Consider the following 23657-nt stretch of genomic DNA (forward strand, 5'->3'; position numbering starts at 1 on the left):
AGGCAGGGAGCCTCCCAGATTCATCAGATTTCCTGCTTCGATGATAGGTAGGCCTCAGAGTATAACCAAGTCACTCATGTTTCACCTTGGGGGAAGATGGGGTTTTATTAACCTTGTCACACTCACTCCTCTGGTTGTACAACTGCAGCTTTCTGCATACGACTCACCAGGCCCCTGTGGGTCTTCCTGCTAATGTCATGTCTAACAGCGGCAGACCGAGGATGACCCTAATCACCTCTCTGGTACAAGCATAATGGATTTATGTTTAAATATACACATGCCACAGAACAATGAAGGGATACTCTGGCTTGTCACAAAGTGAGGCAGGTGCCTGCTAACACAGCAGTGTGGGTGTGACTTACAAATTGCACCCCTCCCTGTAGACCCAGGACTATTCTTCCTTCATAGATCTTTCTGGCAGGTTGTACATCCCCTAAAATTCTAGAGCTGTCACAAAACTCAGTTAAGTAGGCTGTTTTCTTTTCCCAAACATCTCTTTCAGGAGGATCTCTGTATCTTACATTTGTGGAATGTTAAGGTCTAAAGAGAGGCGAATGGCTCTTCTTCCCTATGTTTCCTCTTACAGGAGACATGAATCTTCTTCTCAGTGACCCCGGGGTCCTGCTAGAACACAAACCACACAGAACCTGCCTGAGCCTTGCCTCTGCTGAAGGACGCAGGAGAGAATGGGTATGTTATCAGATCAATTCAGATGCTCAGATCCTCACAGGGTTTTATGGACTGAACTGTGTTTCCCACAAATTCGTATGTTGAAGTCCCAATCCCCAGTACCTTAGAATGCAGCTATATTGGGAGATAGGGTCTTTAGAAAGATAATTAAGGTTAAATGAGGTCTTAAGTGTGGGGCCTTAATCTAACATGACTGGGCCTTACGTTATATTAGAAGAGGGAGAGACACCACAGATGCTCACACGCAGAGACAAAGCCACGTGAGGACACAGCACGAAGGAGGCCATCTGCAGGCCAAGGAGAGAGGGCTTAGGAGAAACCAAACCTACTCAACCTTGATCTTGGATTTCCAGCCTCCAGAACTGTGAGAAAATAAATTTCTGTTGTTTCCGCCACCTAGTCTGTGGTATTTTATTATGACAGACTGAGCAATCTCATAATACATAGGGCGATCCAGAAAGTAACATGGATCTGGATCTGGATTCTAAACCCCAAAGGGTGCAAGAAGCTTTGTGCTTTACGTCACCTGACATGGTCAAATCTGACCGATTTCCCTGTGGAAGAAGCATAAGCCAAGGTAATAAATCTCTCAAGCAATGGAAGGGGAGAATGGTGGCCTGCAGCAAGGCAGATTTCTTTTTGGAAGCCATAGAGTAGGGCCATATTTCATGGAACAAACCATATCCTAAGATTATCATGCCCAAGAAAATGCCTGTCCTATCCAACATCTTTAGTCTCCATCTTCAGAACTGACATATGTAATAAAAGATTATTCAAATCTTCTACCTCTTTGGATTTTGTGACAGGAGTTATAGGAAAGCTGATCTTTATACAAGGTTACCAATCAATCAACTTTAAGGAAATGGTATATTTACACAGATCAGCTTCAAGTGCATTAGAAATATGCATTTGCATGTAAATATTGATTGTACCAAATCTGAAGCATCCATCTTCCTTCACGGAACAGCTCTCTCGCTTCCTCTCTCCCTTGGCAAGGTACAGTGTTTCTTAACCATTGCTCACTTTTAAAGTTGACTTACAGAAACTACAAGGATGAATGAAAATCTAACAGAATCCATAGAAATGAGAAGACTGGACCAGTACGATTCATTATGCTGAAACACCTCCACATATAGCAAAAATATTTATCACATAGCAGGGGTACTCCTTCAGTGTCATTTCCATTCTCCTTTCCCAATTATGCTAAAAGAGTGTTACTACAGTGATTGATTTAGGTGTTGAAGGATCACAAAAGCTCATGAACTACAAAGTTGAAGTGGAATTAGAGACCATCAACTCCAACTCCTTTATTCTAAGACGTAGACACTGAGATCAACAGAGCTTAAATGACTTCTCAAGTTCATCCACTCAGTAAGTACCTTACGTGTGGCAGTGCCAGGCTGATCACAGAGCTGGTTGTTGACAAAGCCAGGACCAGGTCCGAGGACCTTTGACCCTGATTCCATCCACTCCTACCCACAGTGTTGCTCCTGAATTAGTTTTGTTTCAGAAATCACCAGGTCATCTCAGGTATATCTTACTACCTCTGTCTTAGTGTATTTAAGGTTGATTCTCCTTCCTTGAAGGTGGTAAAAGAAGATAACCTAAAACAAATCCTAAAATGCTAACAGGATTACCCTTAGAGAACAAACAAGAAAAAAAAAATCTACAAGTGCTACATAGGCATAGAGAAAGCCTAAAGAGTTTCATTGACACTCTAGTTTGAGCAGAAAAGGGGCACAAGGAATACTTGCTAAATGGAATTGGATGAAAAGGATCAGATGGGAGCATCAAGAAGTTGTGACCAGTCCGTAAGAGGGATTTTGTGACAGGAGTTCTACCAAAGCTGTGAAGGTGGAGGTGGGATGGATGGGAACGCACCGAGATTATTGTGGAAGAACGAGTAAAGGTTCAGAGGAAGAAGAGAGCGGTATTCTAGGCAGAGGGAGCAGAAAAAACACGTGCATAGGAACATATGTTTAATGTGGAATCTGAAAATGCTTTAAACGAAGGCTACAAAAGTAGAAAGTTGTATACAAAAATATGTCATTATTAATAACTTGGAATCCTCCTGTCTGAGAATTTATGGAAATAGGCTATTTTCAGTCTGATTCATTTTGCCTGTAAATTGGCTTCTTCAAGCCTCTAAGAGTCCTTGAATGCAAATGCAACAACTTTTTTGAACAAGTCAATATTTACCCTTTTATGTGCTTTCTAATTTAAGCTTGGTCATTCAGCTAATATTCAGCAGTGCCTCTGAACTGGCTACAGGGACCGTTGAGATGCTTCCCAGGTTTGTCAATGAACCAAACCTGGACAGTATTATACTTTCCATGCTCACAAATTGGTCTTAGTTTACTGACACACACACACACAAAATGACAGTGGTAAATTTCTCCAGAAGAGAATTTATGAAACCCAAGTAGCAGCAGCAGGCATACACAAACGCGCGCACACGCGCACACACACACACACACACACACACACTCACTCACAAAATTTGCCCATCTGTTTAATGCTTTGGAATCTAACAGAGACCCCAAAAAATGTCTATTTTGCAGTATCCTGGAAACAGTTTAAAAAGAAGAAAAATATCAGTTCATGAGAAGATACTTCAACTTTCCCATAGTTACTATTAAAAACAAAATCTTGTTTCTGGTTATGATAGAATATCTGGTATCAGACTAGCTCTCCTACTAAAACCAGCAAGAAATAGTTAGAAAATTAAATTTACAAATACTATTTGCAATACCATCAGAAATATAAAATTATTAGAAATAAATTAATGAAAGCTGTTCAAGACTCCAACATTAAAAACTGGAAAAAAAATTTCTGAGAGAAATTTTTAAAAATTATATAAGTTTATGGATCAGAAAACTCAGTAGTGTTAATATGTCCATTCTCTACATATTAACAAATTGATTCATAGATTTAATGCAATCCCAACCAAAATTCTACCAGAAAACATGATTCAACATTTATACGGAAATGCTAAGAGCCAAGAACAGCAAAGCAATATTAAAAATGAACCAAGATTGGGTAAGCTACACTGCCTAATGCAAAGATTTACCATAAACTTCATTAATCCAGATATTATCTTATTGGCTAAGGATATAGATATAGATAAGCAAGAAAAACTAGAGTCCACATATAAACTTATACATATTTTGTTGACAATTTTTGACAAATACACCCACATAATTCAATGGGAAAGGAGAGTCTTTTCAATATAGGGTTTTGAAACAGCTGGAAATCCAAGTGCAAATAAACTAAAACAACAACAAAACCAGAATCTCAGTTCCTACTTCACGAAATACACAAATTTAATTTAAAGTGAATCATAGGCATAAACATAAAAGGTAAAATTGTAAAAATTCTAGAAGAAAACATGGAAGAAAATCTTCATAACCTATGTTTGTATAGGCAAATATTTCTTAAACAAGACGCAATAAGCATGGACTATATAAGAAAAGACAAATTTATCTTCATCAAAATTAATGTTCTGCTCTTCAAAAGACACGAAATTAAAAGGTCAGCCACTAGCAATTAGAAAAATATTCACGTCACTGACATATGACAAAGGACTAGAATATAAAAAGAACTCTTCCAACTGGATAACAAGAAGAGAAAAAATAAAAATTAACAAACACACCAAAGATTTGAAAAGATACTTGATAAAAGAAGATATTCAAATGACCATAAGTACATAACGAGATAGTAAACATCTTTCATCTTCATGAAAATACAAATTAAAACCACAACCAGATCCCATTATACACCTACAAGAATGGCTAGAATTAAAAGACTGACAATACCATATGTTGGCAAAGACGGGAAGGAGGGGTGACTCATACATTGCCACTTGGATGGTAAAATGGTGCAATTACTTTGGAAACCATTTGGTGGTTTCTTCTAAAGTTAATCATATACTTAGCAAGACCTCAGTAATTTCAATCACAGGCATTTGCCCAAGAGAAATAGAAATATCAATTCACAAAAAGATATTATGTGACTATTTTAAGGTATTATAACTTTATTCATAATAGCCCCCAATTCAAAATAATCCACAGGCTCATCAACTGGTTAACAGATAAGCAAATTGGGGTCTATTTAAACAATGGAATACTACTCAGCAATAAAAAGGAATGAACTGCTGATAGACACAACATGAACGATTCCCTAACATTATGCTGAATGAAAGAAGCAGACATGAGAGAGTACATCCAATACAATTCTATTTATATGATGATCTTGAGCATGTAAAACTAATTAATAGTGATAGAAATCAGATAAGTGTTTGCCTGGGGCAAAGAGTAGGGGAGGAATCAACTGTAAAGAGTCTTGAGAGAAGTTTCTGGAGTGATGGAAATGCTCTGTATCATACTGAAGTGGTGATTACCCTTGTATTTACATTTGTCAAAACTCATCAAAGTATACACTTCAAATGTGAGCACTGTATTGTATGTCAATTATACTGGGAGAAATTTGATTTAAAAATCAAAATTGAAATAAACAGAAACATGCGTCCTACTTTACAGTTTATAAGAGCATTTCATTGTTCAGTTCATCTTCTTAATCCTTACCACTGCCTTTTGAAGTCAGCATGCATACGGGCTCCTCTTGTGGAAAAGACACAAAATCACATGCTCTGTTCACAAGCTCCAGTGTTTTGCTTGGGCCTAGGATTCTTCCACACACCTTGGAGGAATGAGACCAGGACCCGATTCCCCCATGCACACAAATTATAAAAGCTGCTTAGAATTCAGCATCTCCTAGGCTTCAGGGAGTGGGTGCTCATAATAATATTGCTTATACGAAATACTATTTATTTATAAGACCCTGCTATGGGCCAGACATTGCAGCAAGCTCTGTTCGAGCGATTGTCAGAGCAGGCCTGGAAGGTAGGCGTTATGTTTTCCATACACATGGATGACAATGAACCGCAGTGAAGTTAAGGGACTTACTCAAGTTCACACAGCCCGTAAGTGGCAGAGATGGGGACCCAGATCAGATGGAATCAAAACTGCAGCACCTTCCATACATAGCACCACACTGTCTCCATACTTGAGATCTGTGGAGCTGTTTCTTCCCAGCAACTAAGTTACCCAAGGGAACTGGCTGGTAGTGGTCCTTCAGAGAAGATTAAGTGAGGTTAAAAGAGCTTCAGGACTGGAATGATGTGCTTCGTACCCCAAGGATCACGCAGACGTCAATACGTCTCCTGAGGCAGTAACATGAGTAAACACTGAGCTCCAAGGAAAACAGGGATGTTACCCTGTGAGGGAACAGGAAGCGGGCACCTGTGCTGATCAGCTGGGTAGCTAAACACTGATGTGAACACGTCGGGGAGACTTGAGCATGGCCACGCAGGCAGTACACCCTGGTGTGAAGTGATGTTTCCGACAGAAGACCTAGAACCACAGAGTCCTTGATGCAAAGTATTATGGGATGGAGTTTTCATGTTGGGAATAGCCAATGCAGACCCACTTTACCTTTAAAGAAGAAAAGTTAAAGAGGCATCAGAGTGCAGTGGGTTATTACGACAGATTTGGGGCTGAGTGCCACCTGTAACATTTGGTGAAAATGAGTTTAAAGCAAGAGAAGACTAGGCTAAAAATCCTGACTCTGTACATACTACTGTGTTTCCCCAAAATAAGACCTATGTGGACAATATGCTCCAATGCGTCTTTTGGAGCAAAAAATGATATAGAATAGAATAGAATAGAATAGAATAGAATAGAATAGAATAGAATAGAATAGAATGTAAAACAGGGTCTTATATATTACTATAATATAAGATCGGGTCTTACATACTCTAATCTAATCTAACCTAATCTAATACCAGGTCTTATATTAACTTTTGCTCCAAAAGATGCATTAGAGCTGATTGTCTGGCTAGGTCTTATTTTTGGGGAAACACAGTAGCTGTGCAACCTTGGTTAATTTACTTCGCCTCTCTGAGCCTCCCTCTCCTTAGCTGTCAGATGAAGATAATGGCACCTATTTCCTGGCACTGATAATAAGATGGATGTTTGCAAAGTGCCTTTGTCAGTGCCCGGCACTGGGTGAATGTTTGACTCTCTCCTCCTTTGAGTAACCCATCTGGAACCTGAGGCTTCAACTTTGTCTTGAATCCCTAAACTTCAGCCCTGGGGGTACACTGCACTAACTTGCCTGGAACCCCACCTACCTCCAGGGAATGGAGTCTGCTGGAAGTCAGTCTTCTGCTCCTTCTCTCTCTTTCGCTCTTTCTGAGTCTTCTGTTCCTTCCGCACCCCAGGCTTAATATTTGTCCACCCCTTGCTTCTGTATCTCTTGGGTCTGCTCAGACTTTGCCCCAACTTTCTGTCAAGCCAGCCAGAAGGATTCCCTAATGTCTTCTGAAGCTGGAGCTGATGACAAAGGCAGGAACAAGTTACTGTTCTAATAAAAACAGTCACAAAAGCCCTAGGCATTTCTGCTGAATCCTCCCCTAACTGGACTTAATAAAAAGCAAACCTGATCAATGTCATATTCTTGATTAAAATGTGCTTCATTTGCCCTCAAGATAAAGTCCAAAATGCCTCGCATGACCTGCAAAGTCCAGCAGGACGTGATTTATGACAGCTTCTCTGACTCCTCTCACCCACCTCCCCCTCTACCTGCCATAACTAATCCCACCCGCACACCCTACTTTCCAGCCAGATTAAACTAGAGGCACTTCCCAAAGGTCCTGCACTCTGTTGCCCCAGGGATTTTGTATATTCTAGTTCTGTTGCCTGGAATTCTTGCCTCCTATTTATCTCAGTGCCCTCTGCCTGGATTGTTGCTATTTTTCATGAATCAGTTTAGTCATCATCACCTGGGAAATAATCTCTGATTCCCAGTGCTGATTCAGGGATCTCTAAGCTTCTGTTATAGGACTAATCACCATCAGTTGGCTTTATATGCCTTTCCCACTAGACTGTGAACACTGTGAGAGTGGGCCTGCATTTGCACTCCTGTATCCCCAGCACCTACCAGGATACCTGGCATCTGTGAGTGCTTGTAGGATGAATGCGTGAAACAAACTAAAGCAAGTGAGAAGTGATGAATGACATTTAAGTAGGTTATGTATGGGTCCTGGAAAAGACATCCCCTAGAGGAAAGAAAGCAAAAGTGAGAATTTCTGCAATCAACTTCCTGTGAGATTTCCCAAAGGATCCCAGCAAATGTAGCCAACTGCAACCCAAGACCACTGGACCACCCTGGAAAAGCAAAGCCTTCTTCTCAGAATTGCATGGGAACCCCCTCCACCCACATTGTGCTCTCAGCCCACTCAGTCTGGAAATGGAGTGTCACATTTTTCGGTCTGTGCTATGTACTGGCCAGCTCCAAAGTTGAAGGGAACAGCATTCTCCAGGCGCAAAGAATGCACCCGGATCCACTGATTAGGAATGTTTTAAAGCAAAAGTTTGGGAAGAGTTAAGCAGCCTGGAAACTTTTAGAGATCTGTAGAAAATGGGATTCAGTGCAGAGACCTCCCAGGATGTAGAACTTGTCCCAGGCAGGAATCAAAGTTGTCTCAGATCTAGTAAAAAGATTTCTAGGGGCTTAAGTAATTACCAACAATCTATTTGCAACAGGTCCCCAAAGTAGACACTAAGACTCCTAGGGTCTGTTCTCACGGGAGACCTGCAAATGCAGGCAAATATAAACTTAGATGAGAGAGTACCACGGGGTGCCCGGATATAGTTGTATAGAAAGACATCAAACCAATTTCTGGCCTGGCTGTCTGACATGGATGTGTCCCTGATGGCTGTCTCCTAGGAGGTCTATTTCTTCATCTCTAAAATGCAGACCCACTGAAACTGTGCCTGCAGTCCCAGGGGACCACAAGCCAGAACAGTGAATCTGACAGTGGGCTGATAGAGCACAACAGTTGAGAGGTGGTCTCTGAGGTCTGAATGCCTGGATTAAACCCTGGCTCCATCACTTGTACGACTTGTTTTCTTAACCTCCAAGCCTCACCTTTTCATGTCTTTAAAACGCAAATAATGAGAGAAGGTATGTATAAGAGTAAAGATTCAGCAGAGTGAGAATTCAATATCAAATCCTTGCAAGCTGCAAACACCCAATACAATCAGGAAGTTTTAACTACCGTTAGTGAAATAGGTGCACAGTCACCACAGACTGACCGGCACAGAACCTTTGCTCAAGTGGTTCACCTGACAACACTGCAGAAGAACCCTGCAGCTCTGACTAGAAATGGTCACTGATTCAGATTTATTCTCTGTTTCGATCAACGGATATTGACTGAGATTATGTGTGTAGCCGGCGCTGGGCTCGGAGGCTACAAAGATGAAGGAGGAATGGTCCCAGCCCTTTCTGATCTCACTGATGGGTGGGAGAGTCAGCTTGGAAAAGATGTCATGGCGGAATAAGATTCATCTCATTCCAGTGTGATGAGTCAAGTGAGAGGGGGAGGCAGGGGTTTGGCAGGCCCACAGAGAAGGGGCCTAGGGCGTGTGGAAGGCTTTCTGAAGGACATGAGGTGCAAGGGTGCAAGGGGATTCACAAACGAATGAGAAGGCAGAGTTCCCCGGCTGAGGAAGGCATGGGAAGCACGTTCAAAGCAGGAAGGCCAGTCGGGACAAAGGCCCCGAGACGTCACACAGTTGGGACGGTGGGAACAACCTGGAGATACAAGAGTAATTCACCATGGCTCCAGGCCAGGTGTGAGGGCAGCGAAGAAGCAGGAGCTTGATGGACGTGGAAGCTTATCGGGGTGATCCGTGAGCTGAATGCAGGTTTCTCAACTTTGTCACTATTGACATTTTGGCAGCATGACTGTTTGCTTTGTCCTGTGCATTGAAGGATGTTTAAAAGCGTTCCTGGCTTCTACCACTAATGTCTACACACACACACACACACACACACACACACACACTCTCCCCAATGTGACAACCAAGTATGTCTCCGGACAATGTCACATGTGCCCTGGCGGGGCAAAATCTCCTGGTTAAGAACAACTGTACTAAACTAAATTTCATGCTGGGTTAGAGAGTCCCACGGTGAGGTGGCATGGTTAGGTATGCATTTACTTTAGATAATTTTGGATTAGGAAAACAGCGCAAAGACAGCCAATCTGGTTCAGTGGCTATTGCAACAATCTGGGAAAGGGATGATAAGTGACATACGAATGCCAAAGAAGGGATATTCTTTCTCGAGATGGACAGGTATACACACACAGAGTACATATGCATATGTGCATACATAAAACTATACATTAATAAATCATAAACACATACATACTAACTGCCTTTATATGAAGATGGGGGATGGCTAAGGGAGAAGGGGGTGATCCATCTCTACCTCCTCTCCAAGGAAAAACAGGATTATTTTGAACTGTTTATAATTCTCCAGAAAAAAAGTTGTAAATGCCACCTGTACTTTGATAATACCATTTCACAAACATTAGCTCATTAAATTCTCCGAATAGCCACCGAAATGGGTTTTATAATCCCATTACAAAAGAGGAAACTGAGGTTTAGACAGTTAGCGGTTTACCTGGAGTCCCACAGCCAGTAAATTGGAGCACGAACTCACTTCTCGAAGTCCCAGTCCCATTTTCTTTCCACCGTATCATTAAAGATGTTTCATAAACGTACGGCTTATGGCATTCTGACTCATCACTGTCAGCTCTATCTGGGAGTTTTAAAACTAACTCCATCTAGTTTTTCAAACAATACATCTCAAGCACGTGATCTCATAAAAATACACAGAGAAGAAAACCACAAAAAGTTCTGGAAAGTTTTACATAACTTTTTTTTAAAAAATCTGCTGCTTTCTTTTTCCCCCCCTCTTCATAATGGTGTTAATTAAGAACGTGCTGTCCCCCCCTTTTTTTTCCACTCAGTTCAGGCTATTGTGACTAGAACTCACCAGCCCTTCCTGAAGTCCTCACCCGGCTTGTCCCCAGAAACACTCCAGGTCCCCTAAATGTGATGCCTGGAGTCCATGGGCCCCAACCAGGTCACTGAAGGGCAGAGACAAGCAAGCCCTCTACTTAATTGGTCTGAATTTCCCCTGTTGCTGACAAATCTTTCTGCTTTATGTTTAGGAGAAAAAACTAAGTGTTCTCTTTTGGCTTGGTGCAAAGTTTACAGCTGATAAATCTGTCTAAATGATGTTAACAGGTCAAATGCACCTGGGGGCCGAACATGATTTCGCCAGACCCATGAAGAATGTGCGTGTTTTCCCCAAGTTGTGCCCGCACATCATTTGTTACACTATTTGAAAGGCTTGGCCAGTGGCTGTACCCAGCCTCACGCCCACTCCGAGTCATAAAGCTTGTTCCATTTACAGAGTTTTCCAGCTATTTTAAAGGAAAAAAAAAAAATCTGGGAGGAACATCAGTATTGTTCTGTACACAGGGCAAGAAACAGAAACGTTACGAAAAGTATTCAAGCTACACAGTTGCTCTGCTCCCTCCCCCGCAACAATTTGCTTGAGAATTGGACTAAAAGGCAGAGGGCTAATTTAGCCACTGGAGGCAAAAAGAAACCAATGTTTATCCAGAACTTTTCATGGGCTAGATCTTAAGCTAGTTGATTTGCCTGCTTATCTTATTAATTCTCACCCCAAGCCCATGAGTGATCACCCCTTTAGCCTCATTTTCTAAAAGGCAATTTGGAGGCTCAGAGAGTATAAAAGACTCGCCCAAGACCACTCAGCAAATGAAATAAGCGCTCATTACTCATTCAACCACTTGTTGAGTGTCGGCTTTTGCCAAGCACTACTCTGGGTACTGAAAATACATCTGTGAATGAAACAATGGCCTCTGTCCTCATGAAACAGACATCCTAGCCAGGGGAGACAGCTCATAAACATGATAAATACACACAATATACAGTATGATAAAGACAACAAATGCTGCAGTAGTCATTGATGCTATTCACCACATATTTCCTTGGCTTTCCAAGTGTGTAGCTCTAGCAAATGAATTGTAAGCAGTATCACTCTGGGCTGGAGCTTGTAATTGCTAGTTTGAGACTCTCCAGGATACTCTCTGTCCCTTACCATGGTGATGGGCAAGGTCCACTCCATCAGCCTGGGTCCCAGGTAAGAGCCACAGATTTCAGCTGTGGGAAAGAGGGGCAAGGCTACATGCACGAGAGAGGTTCAATTGCTACAGGTGTAAACAACGAACATTTAATTGGGAGAACTATGAGGCCCTGCCTTGGAGTTCAAAACCAAAGGTCCCAATAATCTGGATCCTGGAGTCAGGGGAATCTGGTTTTATGCACCACATCCTATTACCTGAAGGAGAATGGTATAGTGGAGGGGATGTGGAAGGTGAACCATGTAGACATGGGTTCAAATCTCAGCTGTACCATTAAGCAGCTAAAGAAAACCCTGACCTTGAAACAGTTAATATTTGAAACTCAGTTTATTTGAAAAATGCAAGGAACAAACTCTTGCTTTATTGTGGTGTCGTATGAAGGCCTAAGTAAGGTGGAGTATGTCAAGTGCAAGTGCTTGGTCCAAAGCTCATGAACTATCAGTGTTCCCGTTATTCCTCTGTCTCCCTGCCCCACAGGCCTTCTTTAAGCATTTTCTCCTTGTAATTAGAAGTCGTACGTTGTCTGCACCAGGCTACAAAAGTGACTTTTTCTCAGTCAAAATGGCTGTAATTAGATGGTCTTTCCTTTTAAAAGCCTGGTTTTTGTTTTCCACCCTTTGGTTTCTTTGTTTTGTGTGCGTTCTTTTTTTTTTCTTTTTTTTTTTTTTTTGCTTCTTTTCATTTGTCTTCAGAAAATTATTCATGTGTACACTGTTTAACATTCCAAAGACTGAACATCCTCTTCAAGATTTGTTTTATATTGTATAACAAATAACACTGATTCTCACTTCCTATGACAGCTGCTATACTGCCTTCTCTTCTCTTTGCTTCTCTTTCTCTCTTTCCAAGGAAAAGTGAAGAACACAGCTTCCTAGATCCCCTGCAGTGGTTTCTGTCCCATGTATCATCCTCCCTTCTCCTGGGACCCTGTCTGTTGATTAAAATATATAATTGGATTAAGCAGGTTTATGTCTCCACGTCCCGTTTCCTGTGTAATTTATGTCCTTCACCACACATCAGTAAGAAAAAAGGAAGTGTCTTCCTGTTCACAGAGAAAAATCAATTATCCTCCCTTCTAAAATGAAATCATATGTATTTATTTGGTGGAAGTCTTTAAAGAAACCAGAAGGATCCCTCTAAAATATTCAGGCCATCTTCACAACCCCCTGGAGTCTGGCTTAATGTTTCACTAACCAAAAGTTTATTGCTTACCTACTAAGCACCAGACATCAAATACAAAGAAAATGTGGTCCCTCTCCTCAAGGAGTTCACAGTCTAGAGGAAGAACTAGACATGACACATCTCCTAACGTGTGATTCACACATTGGTAAGAGTGTAGCAGTCAGAGGTGGCCCAGAGGAAGGTGTGATGAATGCAGTGGTATTTGGGGCAGAAGTGGGGGGCCTGCAGGGACAAAGAGATGGGGAATAAGGTTGGAGACATCAGCCAGACCGAGTCATAAAGAATTCCAATTCTGTGGGAGAAAAACAGTGGATTTTTCTTGTTTTCCTCAAAGAGTGGAGGGTCAGAAGATTGTGAAACTGGGTCGATTCCACAGTGATTTGGGATTGGTTCTCATTCAGGAATGGAAGAGAAGAAAAAGAATGGAATTAATTAGATACTGTGCTGGGAAACTAAACACATTATCTCATTTGATTCTCACAATACCCCAGCAAGCACCTGCTTCACCACGAGTTATTATCACACCCATTTTACACACTAGAAGACCAAGGTTCAGAAACATTAAGTAGGGGAAAGGGCATCACTGCTCTGCTTCCCTCCAGAGCCGGTCACTGGGGACCAGAGGCTGGCTCCCCAGCCTCTGGGTGCCTCACTCGAGGCTGGGATGTGCTTACATCCAGCCAGGCAAGCCTAGGTACCCAACACCTGCCTGCTGAACTGGCATGGCAAAGCATTTCCATGGGCCAGTTAGGGAACCAAAATATGCCCTTAAAACATGGGTTGTCTTCCACCAATGTGTCCATTCCAATGGCTCCTATGCCTGCGTTTCCTTAAACCAACAGAAGAAGCTAGATGTCAGGCTAGAAGAACTAATGGTAGGTGGAATAAGATGAACGCCCAGTAAATTGAAAAATTACCAAGGATGGCATATCTCTAGATAAAGGTCTTTAAGCCCCTGAAACACTTTTGCTCTCTCCCACTGTTTGGAACTTTGACATTACTAGAGAAAAACAGTTTAGACCCCAGAAAATCACAAGTGGGTGTACAGTGCTTGTGTGGAAGATGTGTGGCCTTCAGGAAGCTTTGTATTGAGACACAGAGAAGCATTTCATGGGGCGGGGGTGGTGGATACAGGGTGAACTACCATCTCATCACCGACTGACCCAACAATGTTTCCCATATCTCGCTCGGCAAAGGAGACACAGGGTGGTTCTGGGGGTTCCAAACAACTCCCCCTGGAAGGCAATCTCCTCTCTGGGGTAGACTACTTGGAAAAGGAGATACCCTCCACCCTTGCTTCTGTGGGGCCAATCAGGAGGAGTTTACCAATACACTTTGTCTTTGTCCCAAGTCCACATTCTCAAAAAGTATGGTGATTTTTATTTTTAGTGGTTTGGTGGCTTTCAGGGTCACCAAGGCCTATTACCCAGTGAGAACGGTCAACAATAGCCAATAACAATGTGTATGTTGGGCATACCAGACCCACTAGAGCCAGGACCTGGTTCTCCGGGAACCAACAAACCCACCTCCCCGGAGTACATGTGGAATAACGAGCTACAGAGCTGGAAATATAAAGCAACTTGGATACATGGCCAAATAATCGCTTTTCAATCTGTTTGGAGGGCAAGTCTTCCTAGAAGGGCCAAGTGGTCCAGGAAAATGTGTGAGGGATGATGGCAGGAGGGCCTATCACTCTTCTTTACAGGTCAGCCTCAATCAGACCCACTTTTATCAGAGTGAATATAAATCCACTTCTGTTTCTGTTTCCTTGAAAATTATTACACAAGTTTACCAATGCTTGCCTCCACCATGTTTGGACAGAACTGATTCTTTGGCTCAAGTACTGAAAAGCAGGAATTCCTTGGGTTGCCTGGCACCTTTAGTCTCCCTTTATTCCCCTAGTAACTCTTTGTAACATTCTCATTGGAAAGGACAAATACAGTTGTAATTGGATCTACTCAAATGAGGCACAAAAAGGTTATGTTTTGCCTGGCCAGCCCAGAAAGTCATCATTAGTGTGAAAAAAATCTGAAGCAGGCAACATCCAAGCACCTCATGGTTCCTCTGCCCTTTAGACCTTCACCACACACAATCACGAAGAGGAGCCAGTAGTCATAATGGTATCACCCTTTCGTCTAGAATCTTATCCCATACCAGGATCCTATGAAATAAGTCTGGTGAAAGTCCCTAGTAACCAAACTGGGTTCCTTTCTGCCATCACTTTTTATTCGGCCACAACCCTCCAAGCTTTTAATAGACATTAGGGTTTAACTTTAAGGTATCTAGTCACTGCTTCATTGTTTTGCTAAAGTCCACCATGTGAAGCTCCATCCAATTTCCTTGTCACTTCTAAGTTATACCAAGTGAGTCTATTGCCAAATGACGATTATATTAAATAGAAACAGTCTGTACATAAGATGATTTGATGTGAATAAATAGGCCACTTTCCATGATCCTGTGGGTCTCTGGGTATGCTAAAGTCTTTGGGATGGATGGACAAGGTGTGTTGAATGAGTGTGCTAGCCCAGGTGAATTCCCACGTCAAGGCCCATACTTCCTACTGCCAGTTCTCAGGCCCAATTCTCCACTGCCAATCTCAAATCGCATATTGTTAATGCATGCCATTAAGATTAATCTTTGCTTAAGCTGTCAGTTCTTATTTACAGACCCAAATTTTCTTTGCTGCAGTTAACTCTAGTTATGAAATCTTCCCTGACTCTGAGGCACTCATGCCACTTTACATTGAGTGGCCTTAATTTAAGGATTGAATGTGTTTAGAGGGGATTCAGACCCATCTGAGTTCACAATTCATTTAATACAGATGAAAACTCCTTATCGTGTAGATTCTGTGAAGAGAGTATTAATAGTGTGGCCCCCAAATTTTACTGCACATAAAATTACAATGTTCTTGGTCAATATGGATGACACAGGGGAAGACCACACTACCACTCATTGAATGCATATAATACATGGGCACTGTGTGTGCTCATAGCTTTTATACATTAATTCATTAACAACAATCCTGTGAATAAATTAATATTTTCTCCAAATTACAAATAAGGAACACAAGTCTTACAGAGATGAAGTAACTTACCCAAAGTCATAAAACTGTTAAGCATAGTAGTTGAAACTTAAAAAAAAAAAAAGTGGGGGTTTCGGTTCTGCTAGTACTCTCACTACAATACGTAGAACAAAAAGTTAAGAGCTTTCCACTTTATTTCTCATTTTCCCAACTAATGATTGCCCATAAGAATCATGGTCTATGAGTTCACATTGCTTATCACATAATGCTAAACAGTTGTATCTCATATACAGATCATGTCTAATTCCAAATGATGTAAAGAATTAGGTAGCTGATTCATTAGGATCCATTTTCTCTCATCGCAGGACTAATAATTATTCATTAGTTTCCGCTGAGAGGAGACTGTTTTTACCATGTCAGTCACTCCCATCAAAAAAGTAACTGTGGGTAGGAATTTTCAATAGTGTGTTACTGAAAATAGGGGTCTATGCCACTATTTCCATTTCCTAGAGGGATCTTAGGCTCTCTACGCTGACTGAAGATGGACATTCTAGATTCAAGGCTTAACAGAGTTCACAGGTATCCAACTTAACTACAATGCATACATATGACTCCTGCTCCATGTCAGCAGCAGTTTGGTTAGCTCTTAGCACAGTCGGCACAGGACTGGGATCAGGAGAAAGCAGAGCTATTTTTACCCTAGCCGTGGATATGTAGAATCAAAGGCACCAAAAGGACTTCATAAACACAAGGTCTGGTATAGCACAGATAGGCAATCAGTGCTTTGGGAAAAGAGGCAAGAAATGAAACGAAGGGAGGGAAAAAAGACGTAGCAGCTTCAGCAGATAAAGTTTTCCCTGAAACACAAAATTCTGCTTCTAATTAAAGATGTTAGGCTGAACACACATGTTTAACCCCTGCTCCTTCCTTCCCAAAAGTCTATTTAAATGCCATTAGGCACTATAATGTTTTGTTATTGCTTGTTTTTCTGTCAGTCTTTTTTTTGCCTGCCTGTCTTTTTTTAAGATAGAAATACACAAGGACAGAGAAAACAGACAGGGGCTAAGAGCAACAAAATTTTGGAAGGTGGAAAGTAACTGGGTATGTAGCAATAGACTTAGCGGAATCCTAAACTGGAGGAAGATGTAATTTTAAAACAATGAGAAGAAGATCCTGCAAGTTTGCAGAGAAGTAATCCAGTTTTCATATAAATCTTAAACAATTATACTGGCTTCATAGTTCTAAACAGAAATCTTGGAACCAAAAGAAAACTGAGTAATGCCTTCAAAATTCTGAGGGAAAATTATTTCCTACACAGAAGACTATACCCAACCAAGCTATCAATTAAATGTGATGGGACTAGAGCATTAGGAAATAGACCCAATTCCCCAGATCCACTTACTATTCTAATATTGCCTTGGTTCTCTGGTGAACTATGTACAAGTGTACAACAACAGTGCTATTCTTATTATTATAATTTATAATGACAAACAGGAGGGCTGGATAGCTTTTATTTAGCTACCCATAAACTATTTTAGTAGACTTTATGCCTGCCTATGTATAATCTTCTGGATTATCTTATTCCAGAATATTTTAATATATGGCTAACAGGAGTCTCAAATTATCACAAGTCTCACTTCATCAGTTCTTATTTAATAAGTGGAATGATAGAAAAGATTATCATGGCCCTGACAACAACCTGGATATTCATCAGATGTTTCATGTTCCTAGATTTAGGGCTGTGCATATGCTTTTCTGGCTTCCTGCATGAGTCTTGTCCCTGCTCTACAGAAATTGCTGTTTCTCATTGAAGCTTAAATGTCAGCCTCAGTCCTAGGCCTTCCAGGAGTGGGACCACTCCATCTCCATAAGTCAATTGTTACTCTCTAGCCGCCAACACTTCAGACATGCTCTAATTACGTGTTTTATTTATTCACTTATCTGGGTTTTTTTCCTTAACTCTCTCCCTACTCAAAAGCCATTTCCGGGCAACCAGCCTGTCCTTTTAACTCTGTGCTTGGTAGGTGCTCAGTGAATAGTTATTGAACTTAAAAACCAGTGAGTTTCACAGTGAACGTGATTAGGCAACTGCTTCTCAGGGGGGTCACAGCCCTGATCTTTTTGGTTGTATTTCAAAGTAGTTAAAAATGTCAATTACGGCAGCTCTTTGGCTTAGTCATTGCAAATGTGCGATTAAGCGTGCAATTGAATTTACAAAGCTACTATACAGATAAGAGCTTCTGTGTCCCAAACCAAGCCTTCCTAAATTCTAAAACTCAGAGCCACAGTTGGTAATTCATCATTGAGTAAGTGCCAGCCATTCTGCCAACACGGGACCTGACAGAGCAGAAAGCAAAGAGATGAGCCAACTATCACTACAATGTAAGGCACTCAGTGTATTTCTCATCCTCAGTAACAATCCTGAAGGATAGTTTTTCTTGTCTTTCTTCATTTTTCTTTTTAATCCCATTTTAAGACAAGAAAATAGAGACTCAGAGAAGTGAAGTAACTTGTCTAAGAACACAAAGCAAGTAATGATCTGAGTGTTGAATGAGAACTCAGGTCTGTCAGTTCTAAAGCTGGTGCTCTTTCCACTATAAAATGTCACTTCTGAAGTCTAAATCTGTACCTTTTCACACCCAGAAGATCAAACCACAGTAGCTAAAATTGTGCCAGTATAATAACACAGCCCTTTAATGAAAAAAAACCCAGAAACCAATTTCTTTAGTTTGTCATCAGGAAGTTTAAAAAAATATTTTGTTCATGGAGCACTTACACAATTTTACATAATGACCCTGAGAATCATGTCTCAATCACTGAGGTCTCCACATAAATCAAGAGGGAAAGTGATAAATGTCTTTGAGCTAATAATGCAAAAGTACCAAAGTCTTCAAGGGGTTACAGGTTAGCAGGAAAAGATATGAAATGTAAGTGACACTTCATTTACTGTAAGAACAAGGTACAAATGTTCAGAGTAATTTCTTTCCACCATGAATTCCTAATGAAATGTTGAGATCAATGTCAAGCAGGTTATTGAAACAGGACATGGAATAGATGCCAAAATAAGTCAAATTGAATGAAGTAAGTTAGAAGAAACAGAGCCACATGATGCTTTGCCTTTGGTTTCAGAACAAAGATTAACTTTTTTTTCTTCTTTTAAGAGCAATAGTAGTAAGAATTTATTAGTTATGATGAAACAGCCAAATTTTTAAGGTAGAGTTATAGTTTTAAAAGATGTTGAACAAAAACAAAACCAATCTCCCCCTTATGAAAATATTTTTTAAAACAACTTTAAGGTTTTCATATTAGTTATTTTGATATAATTAGTTATTTTGATATAATTTATAGAAAAAACCTTTATTCATCAGAACATCTCAATTTCCTCTTTTCAAAAGAATCATAATCACATTTTTCTAATTACAAAAATACATGTTCAATATTTGAAACTTGAAAAAAGAGAAAGAAAACCCTCTCATAATCCCACAAACCATGATAATTTTCCTACAAATAGAAATATGTTCATCTATTACATATGTAATATATATATTTCATGTTCAGTTTTACAATACTCATAATCTTGTCCCTACTCTGTGCTTTGCAGATTCGCTTTTTCCAGGATGATACAGATTTCATGAAATTATTTTTCTAATTAAGGTGGTTGTTGTTAAACACATGGTCGTCCATGATTTGATTCATATGCCTCAGAAAATCTTTCTTATAAATACATTTGGAAGTCTTTTGCTGAATACTAGTGTCTTCAGACTGAGCAAAAAACAACCTTACTATAAAATCCCACAACCATCTTCCCTCTACCTGTGTGATCGGGGACACCCCCTTGCTGGCCTTGCCCAGAAGGATGCGAGTGGAGCGTGTCAAATGTCACTGTTAGTGAAGACCCCCCCTTGCAGGCCCCTTTCAACCCCAATTCCTTTTTTCATTGCTTAATAGCCATTTACATAAAAATTGGTTTCAGAATCGCACATTGCAATCATCTGTGAAAAAGGAGTGGGTTTCAGCCTTGCCCGCTCTTGCCCTGAGGCCTTCTTCTTCCATATCATCAGGTGCTTCTCAGGGTGGTGTCACAGCCCTCAGCTGTGGGGGATGTGTGATTGTCCCCAATCACAGGAAAGAGGGCAGAGGGTACTTCTCATAGCTCAGCAAGGTCTTGAGCTGAAGAAGTTTTAGAGGATCACTGGTGTGGTCCCTGGCATCCTTCACATGGAGGCCCAGATCTGACCTTCCATCTCACACCAACCAGCTCCTCAAGGTCACTTCTCCTCCTCCCCACAAGCCATGCACCTGCCACAAATGAGATAGAGAACTCTTTCAAAATTTCTTGTTGGCATAAAATGTACATCCTGCTTCACTCAAGCCTGCTTTTTGAGGTCTCACAAGCCCACGTTGAAGGTTAAAAAACAAAAAAAGAAAAGTCCACCTGCTGCTTCTGACCCTTCTGATCCTGTTTCTCCCAGAGTCAGCGGGAGAACCACTGAGGAAAAGTCCCACATACGAGGGGAGAGAAAAGCACGATGGTTCCAATTCTAAAACATCATCACACTCATTCAGTTACTGTCTGCTCCCAATGACTGTGAGCAGCTTGAGGGCAGAGGCGCCATTCCCGGTGCCTGCACCCCAGAGCTCAGCACCACTTCTGGCGCAGGGCTGCAGCCTCAGGAAGTACTCGCTAAATGGATACACGTGTGAGCTATCACAGTTTTTGATGATCAGATATGGCGAAATCTGGCTGCAACAAATGGTATTCTTAACAACTTCCAACAGTGCAGTTTCAATCAAGCAGAAAAACGCTTCGCTTCGAAGTGGAATACTGGAATACTGAGTGTAAACTGTTGAATTAAACAGATTTATGATACTTCTGCAAAAGTGCAAGTTTACAAGGTGTTTTAAAGAAACTGGTATCACAGGCCATATAACTTCCACAAGCATTTCAATGTAAGACTGCGTAATTCCTCTGCATCTGAGGGTGATGTAAGTGCAGGCTCTGAACACTCAGCCCTCCACCCTCAGTCGAATGGGATGACCAACGGATATAAAATTAGGGAAAAACCAGCATCAGCATTGGAAAATAGGAAGGATGCCATACATATGCCCAACATGTTAGGGGATGTATATTTCTTATAGGCTGATGGTAACGAACTGAAGGCACCATTTAGACTCCATTCATGATTTCCCTGCGACAGAGAAGGAATAACAAGGACAATTCCTGTAAGACCAACTAATTCCCAGGGGGTGAAAAGAGACGTTGGGATAGGAAAACTCTACAATCAAAATGCTAGGCTTTCTCCTTGTACCAGGACCTACTTCAAGAAGAAATTGCTCACAACAGAAGCAAGATGCCAATTCAAGAGTGGGAGGCCACCCCAAACAGGGCCTTTTTTTTTTTTTTTGGTGTGTGTGTAGAGGGGGGGCGGGGTGCTAGGTCCTGAAAAGATGCTGCAGGTTCAAACAAGAAAATCACCTTGAAGAGATAACAGGCTTCTTTTGCAATATTTATTCTAAGAAATAAGAATGCAAATATGCTCATTTGTGTCACAGAAAGATTCCAGAGGATTTCTGAACTCACCTCTGATAACCGAGTCAGCAGTAAAAGTAAAAAAACAAAACACAGCTGTTGAATGTGGCACAGATGGCTAATTGTCCATCAAAAATTCACAGTCCCCCCTCCCATTACTACTTTTGGGGGACATCTGTCCCTTCACATCAGAATACAGCCATAAGACTAGCTCTTGCCAAAGGAATATGAACAGAAGTGAAGCATCTCTTGGTCTAGGGTGTTTAAGAAGGCAATGTGCCTTCTCTATCGCACCTTTCTGCTATGGCTGCCTGAAGACAGAGGACTCAGAGGTCGTCAGGATGGAAGGAACCTAAGGCCCTGAATCATCAAGTAGAGGGGGAAAAAATGAAATGCTATTTGTTATGTTTGTATTAGAGTTTATTGGTGTGGTAGATTATTTAATGGCTGCAAATTCCTTCCCTCCCCGTATCCATGCCCCTTTGCAACGTGACTTCGCTGTGCCTTTAGAAAAAACAAAAAAAACAAAAAAAACAAAAAAAACTATTTCCTTTCTATACTCTCTTCGCCAACTAAAAGGAAACTGTTTTTCCATACTCTAGTACACTCACACCAATACTTCACTTCTGACACCAAATGTGTGGGGTTTTGTTTTTTTTCCCCCCAAAACGAAGCAATTCTCCAATTCTCTGTGGACAGCAACTGGATGTCCCACAATTCAACTCAGTTCTGAATCAGCATCAGATTCCACAGTGAAGGGCTCAGTCCCACAAGACTACCCCCACTTCAGATGCCAATCACAAGTCAAAGTCGTCATCTGTGCTTCTGGCTGACCAGCTATAAACCAGGGGGTTCCCACAACCACCTCCTAGGTTTCAATAGTTTGTTAGAATGGCTCATAAAACTCATGAAAACACTTTACTAACTAGATTACCAGTTTATTATAAAAGGATACGATTCAGGATCAGCCAGGTGAAAGAGACACATAGGGCAAGGTATAGGGGGAGGAGCAAAAGCTTCCAGCTTTCTCTGGACCGGCCACCCTCCCAGCAACTCCATGTGTTAGCAACATGGAAGCTCTTCAATCCCAGTTAAGATTTTTATGGAGGTTTCTTATACAGGCCTAATAGATCAAGTCATTAGCCATTGGTGATTAAGTCAATCTCTAGCCCCTCTAGCCTCTGAGGTCCAGAGACAGGGCTGCAAGTTCCAACCCTCTAACCACGTGGTTGGTTCCCCTGGCAAGCAGGCCTTATCCTGAGGTTCATACCAGTTATCTCATTAGCATACAAAAAGACACTATCACTTTGGAGAGTCCCAAGACTTTATGTGCTCTGTGCCAGGAACAGCGACGAAGATCAAATGCAGATGTTCCCAGACTTACCATGGGGTTATGTCCTCAAAAACCCATCATAAGCTGACAATATTTCAAATCAAAAATGCATTTAATACACCTACCCTACTCAACATCATAGCTTAGCTCAACCTACACAAAAGACACAGACCACACCATCCACTGTAGAGTATGGGTTGTTTATGCTCATGATTACATGTCTGACTGGGAGCTGCAGCTAGTCGCTACACAGCGTCATGAAAGGGTATCATACTACATATCACCAGCTGGGAAAAAGATCAAAATTCAAAATTCAAACCATAGTTTCTAATGAATGAATATCGCTTTCATACCATCATAAAGTTAAAAAAGCATTTAAGTTGAACCATGGTAAATCGGGGACTGTCTGTATATATTTCTTCTTATTAATCACAATATCATACCTTTTATCAGAGGTGGACAGAACCTGGCTGGTCTTGTGATTTGTTTCAACCAAGAGAATGTGGTCCAGAAGTATTGTGTGAATTCTAGAGCCTAGACCTTGAGATCTTGTCCTCACCTATTTGAATAATATCATTGACATGTAAGGGGGCCTGGGTCATCAGAGAGACTAGATGGACACAGCCTATAACAGCTGGTACCAAAGCCTCAGACTGTGCATGAAGCCATTGGAGGCCATCTTAGACCCTCTAGGCCCAGGTGAGCAGCAGATGACTGCAGCCATAGGAGTGAGCCCAGGAGAAACCAGCAGAAGAACCACAGAATACAAAACTCAGGGGAAAATAACATTAAAAAACACGATAGTGATTTTTAATAC

This window comes from Rhinolophus hipposideros, assembly GCF_964194185.1.
Source record: "Rhinolophus hipposideros genome assembly, chromosome: 11".
Taxonomy (NCBI): Eukaryota; Metazoa; Chordata; class Mammalia; order Chiroptera; family Rhinolophidae; genus Rhinolophus; species Rhinolophus hipposideros.